Genomic DNA, 8,792 nt, shown 5'->3' with positions numbered 1-8,792 from the left:
CATCCCAAGAGGAGTGGAAGATAGATAAGCTGCAGGAATCAAGATTTATATATTATCTAAGAAACTGGAGTGGGAGGAAGATAAAAAACATGAACTATTTCTCTGTTTTTTATCTATCACTTCCCCATTATCTCTTTCACGTTGAGAACTAGGGTCATTTTTCTAGTGACAGGCCTACTTTGTAGACATTACATCCTAAACTTTCATTAAGGACAATATTATAATAGTCAGGATAAACTGGGCTATGCTGTGCTAACAAGTAAACTCCAAAGTTCTAGTGATTTAATTCAGTAAAGATTTATTTCTTTCTCATATCACAGTTTAATTCAAATGGTTCCTTTTGGCCACTCTTAAGGAGTCTGGCTAAAACTTCTACCTAAAAATCTACATGTGATTTTTTTTTTTCATGCCAAACAGTAGGCAGTCACAAAAGCTGCCCTCCCCACGCCAGTCTTGGTGTGGCAAATACAATCTTTGAAGGAGGTTTCAGTCGAGGACTCAGGCTCTCCGGCTGACTTTGCTCCTATGCATATCATCATTCCTAGATCAGATGCCTCCATTTGGAAGCTTCTTTATAGGAGGCCTTCAGCTGAGGCCTTCCTCAGGTGCCTCTGCTGAGACCTCCTTATTAAAGAGCTGAAGAATCAAACTTGAAGAAACATTGCTCCACCGTAATTCAATATTCAGGACTTTTGCACTCCCAGGCCTTTCCCCTTTCCTTTCCCCTTGCTCCAGGGTCCATAAAATCCCAAGAGCGTTTTTTGGAAGCTCCTTCAGGATTGAGCTGAATACCATATCTATGCTACTCCTGCTAATTCTTGACTGGTTCTGGTCCATGGAAAAAGATTGATCAGGAGGAGTCAGCATTTTCTTCAGGTTAGCCTCTTGCTTATGCTATCCCTGTAAGTGATTAAAGGCTTCACTGTTATTTTCATTCTTGCTTCTTGCCTAATTGGCTACTCTGATACCTGGCAGCTTAGCTCTGTCTAGGTCAGCTCAGCTCCTTATAATTCTACAAGGAATAACTCAGGAATCCAAGATGTTTCCATCTTAAAGTTACACTATCTGGAGCATGTGTGTCCAGCATCATTGTGAAACAGAAAGAGAGAGAGTAGGGAACTGTGCAAATAAATTAATGGCCAAGCCTAGATGTGGTGTGTAGCACATTCATTCATATTTCACTGCTCAGAACTCAGTTACATGCTTCCAACCCAATGGCAAGGCAGGTTGGAAAAGTAGTCTTCTTGTTTATACAGGAAGAGAAAAGAGATTTTTTGTGAACATTGAGCCAATTTCTGTCTGTAACGCCAACTTCTGTTGGGTAAATATGTGTGTTGTGGGAGGTAAGTTTTGCACAAGTTTTTCAGACTAGTGGGAGATATAATTACAGATGAAAGGCAGGTCTGATGCCCAGGCATTGTACTAAGCATGAGGAATGATTTAGAGAGGTGAAATAAAGACTGAAGATTTAGTGAAATTGAATGATACATCTTAGGTGACAATGGTATTACCCTTCCTAGTCTAGAAAAAACTTCTGGATGTTCTTGAGAACTCTTCTCCACCCACCACTACTTCTAAATTTAATTCCTCTGCACCAGCTGCACAATCCTGCATTTACAATTCAGTTTAGACTACTGAACTTTCTACCTACCATCCCCTCTATAAAATGAAAGGTTTAAATTAGTGATTTTCTTCCCCTACCAGCCTGCAAGGTGCAGTTGGTCATTTCATGGGCACTCAAGGAATGTCTGACCTACCTCACAGTGATCTGTCCATAGTGAGCATTTAATGCATGTAAGTATAGTCCTAACTCATCTTCATCATCATGAAATTCTAGAAGTTTCAGGTCAACAAAACAATGACTCACAGGTTTTTAAGAAACAGTGTCAGCATATGTTCTTGAATTCCAAATTATACAACTTTGTGCTTGTCAAATTACAGGTACAGTTATGAAACATCTAGAAGTCATCCATTCTTTTATAGACTTCCTCTCCTGACATGTCTACTTGCTATGAAACAGCTGTTTAGTCATGTTGCCAAGAAGAAAAAAGACAGAGTGCTTCTAGATAAAGAAATAGTATTCCTATGTCAACTTTCTATGCAAAGTGTGGACTGTGGACCAGCAGCATGTGCATTGCCTGGCAGCTTGTTGGAAATGCAGAATCTGAAGCTCTTCCCTAGACCTACTAAACAGACTTCGCTTTAACAATATATCTGGGCAAGTCATATAGTCATTAAAATTTGAGAAGTATGATCTAGCATAGATATTACTTCATAATAAATGTTTAATGTTTGAGTTACTATTGCTGCATAGCTTGAAGGAGACAGTATATACACCTTACCTCTTCATGGAAGGATTGTCAAAGTCTCACTATAAGAAGAACATGGTACCGGAGATATTGTTGTAGCCACCTTTGGAAAATACAATTGACACACTTAATATTTAAAACTATTGCCTTTACTCCTTTATTGTGCAGACGTAAACCAGTGATTGGTTCCAGGTTAAAGGTACTTTTTGGCATGCTCAATAACCGTCTTTACTTTACAGGAGGAGGTAGAGTACCAGGTAGCTTTTTCAAAAGGCGTGCTGAAAATTATTAGTAGTTTGATAAAGATTCTGATGAATTCTTAAGGCTAAATGCAGTGCTAAATTTTTCCTTGTCATCTTCTTTGATCTCCTCAGTGAGAAATTATCTCATCTTCCTCCAAAGCCCATTAGAATGTTGCCTATTTTAAAAATTGAGTTCTTCATATCATAAATTAAATATTGTGTCTAAAGAGTTTCTGGCATATGCTACATACTCGATGATTGCAGGTATTTTCATTAAAGCTATTTGTATATATTTCTTACCTCCTTCTTCTTTCTTTTCCTGGTGAACTGCAATTCTTTTAGAAGCCAATTCTGAATTCCTAGGCAGAGTAGTCATATTTTTCTTTCAGTTTCATACTAATTTAAACCCCCAAACCAGTGTTTATGCACAGACTTATATTCCATTACCTAGCATTTCTAAAGAATGACTTTTTTAATCTTAATTTTTTTCAGTGGAAACTTTTTCTAAATGTGTGATATGCACCTATAATGCTAAGCATAAGCAGATGCTCATAAACTAGGGGTTCTTTTCTCTTGCACATTTTGTAATGTTTATAGCCTTGCTGCCGCCATGGGGTCTGTACCTAGTGGCGTTTGCTCCTTTCTCAGAGAAAATTACATAATAGATTTCATAAAAATTCTATCTATCATCAGAGAATATGATCTATGAGGGAAAGCCTCAGAGAATCTCTTATGAAGAAGTGAATATACTTGCTTATTTTTGATTTTGAATGAGTAACAAAATAATAATAAATTATAAAATACAATTAAATTGCATTTAATAATATTTATTAAATAAAGCTATTATTATCATGCCAGTTTTATGGTTTAAATATCACCTTTGCATGCATTTTCTAACTTGTTTTTGAAAACTTCCCTGTAAGGTATAGTTACTCATAGTAAAAATAATATGTGATCAATATAATGTTTTTAATAAAATAAGGAGTTGTTCTAAAATTTTGTTTATTTATTTATTTATTTTTGAGACAGAGTCTGGCTCTGTCATCCAGGCTGGAGTGCAGTGACATGATCTTGGCTCACTGCAACCTCTGCCTCTCAGGTTCCAGTGATTCTCCTGCGTCAGCCTCCTGAGTAATTGGGATTACAGGCATGCACCACAATGCCCATCTATTTTTTTTTTTTTTTTTAATTTTTAGCAGAGACAGGGTTTCACCATGCTTGCCAGGCTGGTCTCGAACTCCTGACCTCAAGTGGTCCAGCTGCCTCAACCTCCCAAAGTGCTGGGATTACAGGCTTGAGCCACTGTATCGGTCCTGAAATTTTAAAATATGACTTATATCCCTACCACACAGAGATACCAATTTTGGTATATTTTCTTGCATTAATTTTTTTCTAGTCACAGATTTTATTTTATACATGATATGATCACACTGAATATATAATTTTTATTAGAGATTTAAACATATCTATTTTGTATTAGAAGCATACATCTTCTCAAGAATAATGTACCATTATTTATTTTACTATCACCCTTCTGTTTAACCATTTTATTTGTTTCCAAAATTTTGCGACCCTAACAAAACATGCCTGTACTTCTTTTTCCATAATTATGTTTTTTATTTATTTAGAAACATTTCTTGGTAATAGAGTTGGTAGTAATCCTAGGTTAAAGATATGAATATTTGAGGGGATGAGGGAGTTCACTAACATATATTACAAAACTGGAACATATATTTAAGATTAGGAGTATCAGATACGTTCCAAATAATAGGGTTAGTAACTTGGATAAAAGCAAACTACAACTCAAAGACATTAAAATTTGTCCTGGTAGCTCTCTGAACTTTTGATTGCTTACTTTCTTGTGCTCATTTATGTTCTAAATGTTTGAGATTCTGGAACAAGTGATTTCTGGGAAAGAAAGATGCTGTTTTATAAAACACACCATGCTATACTTTTGCATTCTGGTGTCTTTTAAGCAACTCAATAGAAGACTTTTTAATTTCGAGGAGAAACACAATTTTTATCTTTGTTTCCTTTATTAATGAGATTAACTTTTTCTGTTACTGCAAGACTTCTTTAATAAACTGTTTTTTTTCTAATCACAGCTAGAATGCAACAAAAATACATTAGAGAATTACCTTTGAGATATCATAATTTATGTGAAATTATTTTGAAAAGTGTTTGTTCATGTCTTTTGCCCACTTTTTGATGGCTTTTTTTCTTATATATTTAAGTTTCTTATAGATGCTGTAATTAAATTTAATTATGAAGTAGAAAAAGCAGTGTAAGTTATATCTAGATTTTTAGACTTTGTTGCTGTTGTGTCACCCCTTTTGATTAAACCTGTTTGAAAAATTGTTTATCTCTCATTTTACAATGTCTGTTAATAGAAACCTGGCTCCTTTCTCTCCACTTATGTTACTTGCCTGTTCTAACAGGGCACATAGTGCTGTAGATGTAGATGAAACAGCATAATCCTCAACTGCCCTCGTCATCTCCTACTTCAACTTCTTCCATCCATTCAAACCCTTTAGTCGGTTTCTCAGAGCACAAAAGATTTTGGATGTTCAGATTCAGGCACTTACTGAATTTTTCTGCATTGTAAAGGCTGGAAGATAAAAGGTATTTTTTTCTCTTGGAAGCTAGGAACAATTTTTGCTCCAACATCACGTGAAACTGAAAAAGTGGAGGTGGGGGTGGAAGAGATTGTTACCCAGTGTGCTTCTTCCCTGGCCCAGACTGTGTTTCTATACAAGTGGACCTCTGAGGACGTACATTTGCCTAACATCACTTTCTCCAACTTAGGACAACACTGGGCTTCCTGGAAGCTCAGTTCTCCTTACAGGGCAGGCCCAGACTCCCTATTTCCAAAGAAATTTCAGGGATATTGCTCAATTGTCAACAGAAGCAAGGGAAACCCAAGCATCTTATAATTTTTGTCTTTATGGTAATAGATTTAGCTAGGAAAGTCAGGTTGGATAAATTTTGAAGGCTGCTCAGCTTTTTATTTCATTGCTTATCTAAGCAACTTAACTTCTTTTGTTTTTAAATTTAACTTTTATTTTAAGTTCAGGGATACATGTACATCTAGTTACTCAACTAATGCACACAGTCTGCCTTATCAGCCCTAACCTGATGTCATAATGTAGCTTCAACGTATTACTCTCAGAATTTAGATCTTCATCCCATTCTTCTTTCCTGAGCCCTTAGTTTATACCCACGACTGCTTAGAGATGTGTAGATGCCACATAGAAGTCTTAAATATCCTTGAACTCTATGTTCCAACAGCAAACACTTTGGATTTGCTTTTTAGCCACAATCCTCAAACCTGTTCTTTTCTTTTGAATATCAATTTCAATAAATTGTGCTAACATCAACCCAGTCTCCTATATTATTCTAGATTCTTTTTCTTCACTCCTATTTGTTTCTAAACTAATTGTCGTTTATTAAAATTATCAGTTCTACCTTTCAGCAGTGCCTAAGTCTATCCAGACATTGATTTGGTTCAAACCTCACCATTTTAAAGGTAATTTTTCTCAATAGCCTTTAAATACCTTGTATGCCATTTCCTAAATGTCATGTTTTATACCTCTAAGACTCTTTGTGTATAAAGATGAAAAATTCTAAATGCTCTTCTTCTTCTTTAGCTGTTTCACTCTGGATTGCCAATCCTTCTTTTTTCTAAACCATTATATGTATACTTTTCTTACAACTTCTGTTTATAATGTATTATAATTGGTATTATTTAACTGTTTCACTCTTGGTATTGTTTAGCTGTTTAACTCTCCAAGTGTGAGTTACTAAATGTAGAGACTAGCTTATTCACACACATACACAATTATTTGTGTGTATGTGTGTATAAGTAAATATGGAAGTGTAGCAGTAATATACAATGTATATATTAAATTAACAAATAGTGATGTGGTTCAGAGATGAAATACCTCCCAAACTGTGATCTTAAAACAAGAGCAACAATAGAAAAACAGCAAACTCTTCATTTGTATTTTGTTGGGCTAAACGTGGGAACAATAATACCGTCTGTCTCCTCTTATGTTCTTTAAGAGATGTTTGAAAAGCTTGTGACACTTGAGTAAGGTCAAAAAGACAAGTTTTTTTGTTAGAGTGAGTCACTATAAATGATTTCTTTGGTCTGTCAGTTGCCAGGGATAAAGCAATATAAGGTACCAACTTTTTCTCTGTTTTTCTATAAAGAACAATAAAATATAAGCTCAGAAAGAAGTCTTCAAAAATAACTTCTCTTTTTTATGTTTTATAGAGCCAGCTTATGAACTACCCCTGCTCTAAACAGGCTATCCTATCCAGCAAGATCACTCAATCCTGTGAACAGCCAATGCCATTCCAAGGAGAAGGCATATTAACTCAGAAAATGCTGACACACCTGACCTTTCATCCCTGCCACTAGTAGTTCTACAGAAGACCAGTGTGCATGCAAACAATTCACTTACAAGCAAGAATTCCTACAAGTGTAATATAGTTTTGTGTAAAGTATTAGTGATAGAATATGTATTTACAAATTCCTTGGGAGGGGTTGCAAACTGGAATGACCACAAGGTCCAGCCAGTGATGGAGTGGGAACTGTGGGCAAGAGGAGATGCCTTGTGGAGTCCAAAGTTGGCAGTGACTGTTCAGCACCAGACACATTGCCATATGGGAACTTGGGATTCAGGTGGTTGGGTCTCCTGCATTTTGAGAGAAGCTAGAAATGTCTTGGTATTTAAATGTGACAACTAACATAGGAATTTTTTTTTTTAAAAAACATGATGAAGTCAAGTGTATACAGGTTTTGTTTTAAGGGACTTAGAAATAAGCAAGAGCTTCAGAATGGTATCCTGGGTCAGCTCTTCTATTTTAATTAACTTAATATCTACTACCAAACCCATGTGAAACATTTAAAGATTAGAGAGTTGGGGTATTAACATCTCTGGTGTGCATTCAGAAGTGTATATTAGCTAGGCAGACTGATCTCAATATACATTAAGACACTATTGCTGTGGAAATTGTCTGGAAATTGAAATATTTCCAAAGTCACTTCGTGGAGCATTATTTAGGGCTAAACAGAACATGAGAATCTCAGTTTTCCTCAAAGTTCTTTGTAGAATAATCTTAGTTATATTTCCAAAATTATATTTGATACTGGTTAATAAAGGTAAATGCTGCTATCTGAACTCACTTATAAATATCTAAACTTGCATTTGGTACTAAAATGTTGACAGGCACAAGTTTCTAGTGGAAAGCACATCGGACTATGAGTTAGGAGATGTGAGTTCCAGTCCTAGTTTTGAGTGCATAGCTGTGGAATGGAGGTCAAGTCATTTGATTTCCCCAGACTTTTGTTACAACTGTAAATTAAGGTGGTTGGAAGGTAACTTCAAAGATCCCTTCTATAATTCTATTCCTTTGAAAGTATTCTAGAGTCTAAATTTGTGTTTCTTGTGACATAGAAGAATGTTTAGATTATGCACAGATGGTTCACTTAGAAGTTTATTTGGGACAAGCAGCCAGCACTTTTCTGGAAAAAATTGTCATATTTATTAATATAAAATTTAGTCTTAAAGAATATTGGGAAAAATGTATTCTCACCAAACACTTGAAATTATTTTTAGTAAAAGTAAATAGAGTCTCCAAGTCAGAAACTACCTGTTGTTAATCAGGGTGTTTAGGGCTCAAGTTCTGAATCTGCCACTCATTACTGTGTGACTTTAGAAAATCATGTAATTGGCCGGGCACAGTGGCTTATGCCTGTACCTCCAGCACTTTGGGAGGTTGAGGCAGGAGGACTGTTTGAGGCCAGGAGTTAAAGACCAACCTGGGCAACATAGTGACACCCTGTCTCTACAAGAAATTTAAAAACTAACTGGGTGTGGTGGCCCATGCCTGTAGTCCCAGCTACTTGGGAGGCTGAGACAGGAGAACCTCTTAAGCCCAGGAGGTAGGGGTTGCAGTGAGGGGTGATCGCGCCACTGCATTCCAGCCTGGGCAACATTGTGAGACCATGTCTCAAAGATAAACAAAAACAAAACAAAACAAATCATGTATTGATTTCACTTTCTTATCTTAAAATGTAGGCAATAAAACCTCTCTTCCAGCTTTCCAGGTTTCCAAATGCTTTAAGGTCAGTTAAAATTTAATAGTCATAATTGGCTTTTGTGGAAAACCTCGTGACATCTGACTTTTATTGTTTACCTTTTAATGTGTTTCAGATGAAACAGGTTTCCTTATG

General features: G+C 36.0%; 2 long non-coding RNA genes across 2 annotated transcripts; both read left to right on the top strand.

Moving 5' to 3' along the window:
* The first annotated feature begins 740 nt into the window (after positions 1 to 740).
* LOC114678326 (uncharacterized) lies at positions 741 to 2,080 on the top strand. Its single transcript, XR_013417904.1, has 3 exons — positions 741 to 876; positions 1,705 to 1,794; positions 1,942 to 2,080. It is a non-coding gene; the product is annotated as an uncharacterized LOC114678326 (long non-coding RNA).
* Positions 2,081 to 4,913: 2,833 nt separating this feature from the next.
* On the top strand, positions 4,914 to 7,737 carry LOC114678325 (uncharacterized). The gene is made up of 2 exons (XR_003729670.2): positions 4,914 to 6,077; positions 6,828 to 7,737. It is a non-coding gene; the product is annotated as an uncharacterized LOC114678325 (long non-coding RNA).
* The last annotated feature ends 1,055 nt before the right edge of the window (positions 7,738 to 8,792 follow it).

The sequence above is a fragment of the Macaca mulatta genome, chromosome 5 (assembly GCF_049350105.2).
Source record: "Macaca mulatta isolate MMU2019108-1 chromosome 5, T2T-MMU8v2.0, whole genome shotgun sequence".
Taxonomy (NCBI): domain Eukaryota; kingdom Metazoa; phylum Chordata; class Mammalia; order Primates; family Cercopithecidae; genus Macaca; species Macaca mulatta.
The sequence above is the reverse complement of the archived record's forward strand: the minus strand, read 5'-3'. Positions and strand labels throughout refer to the sequence as shown.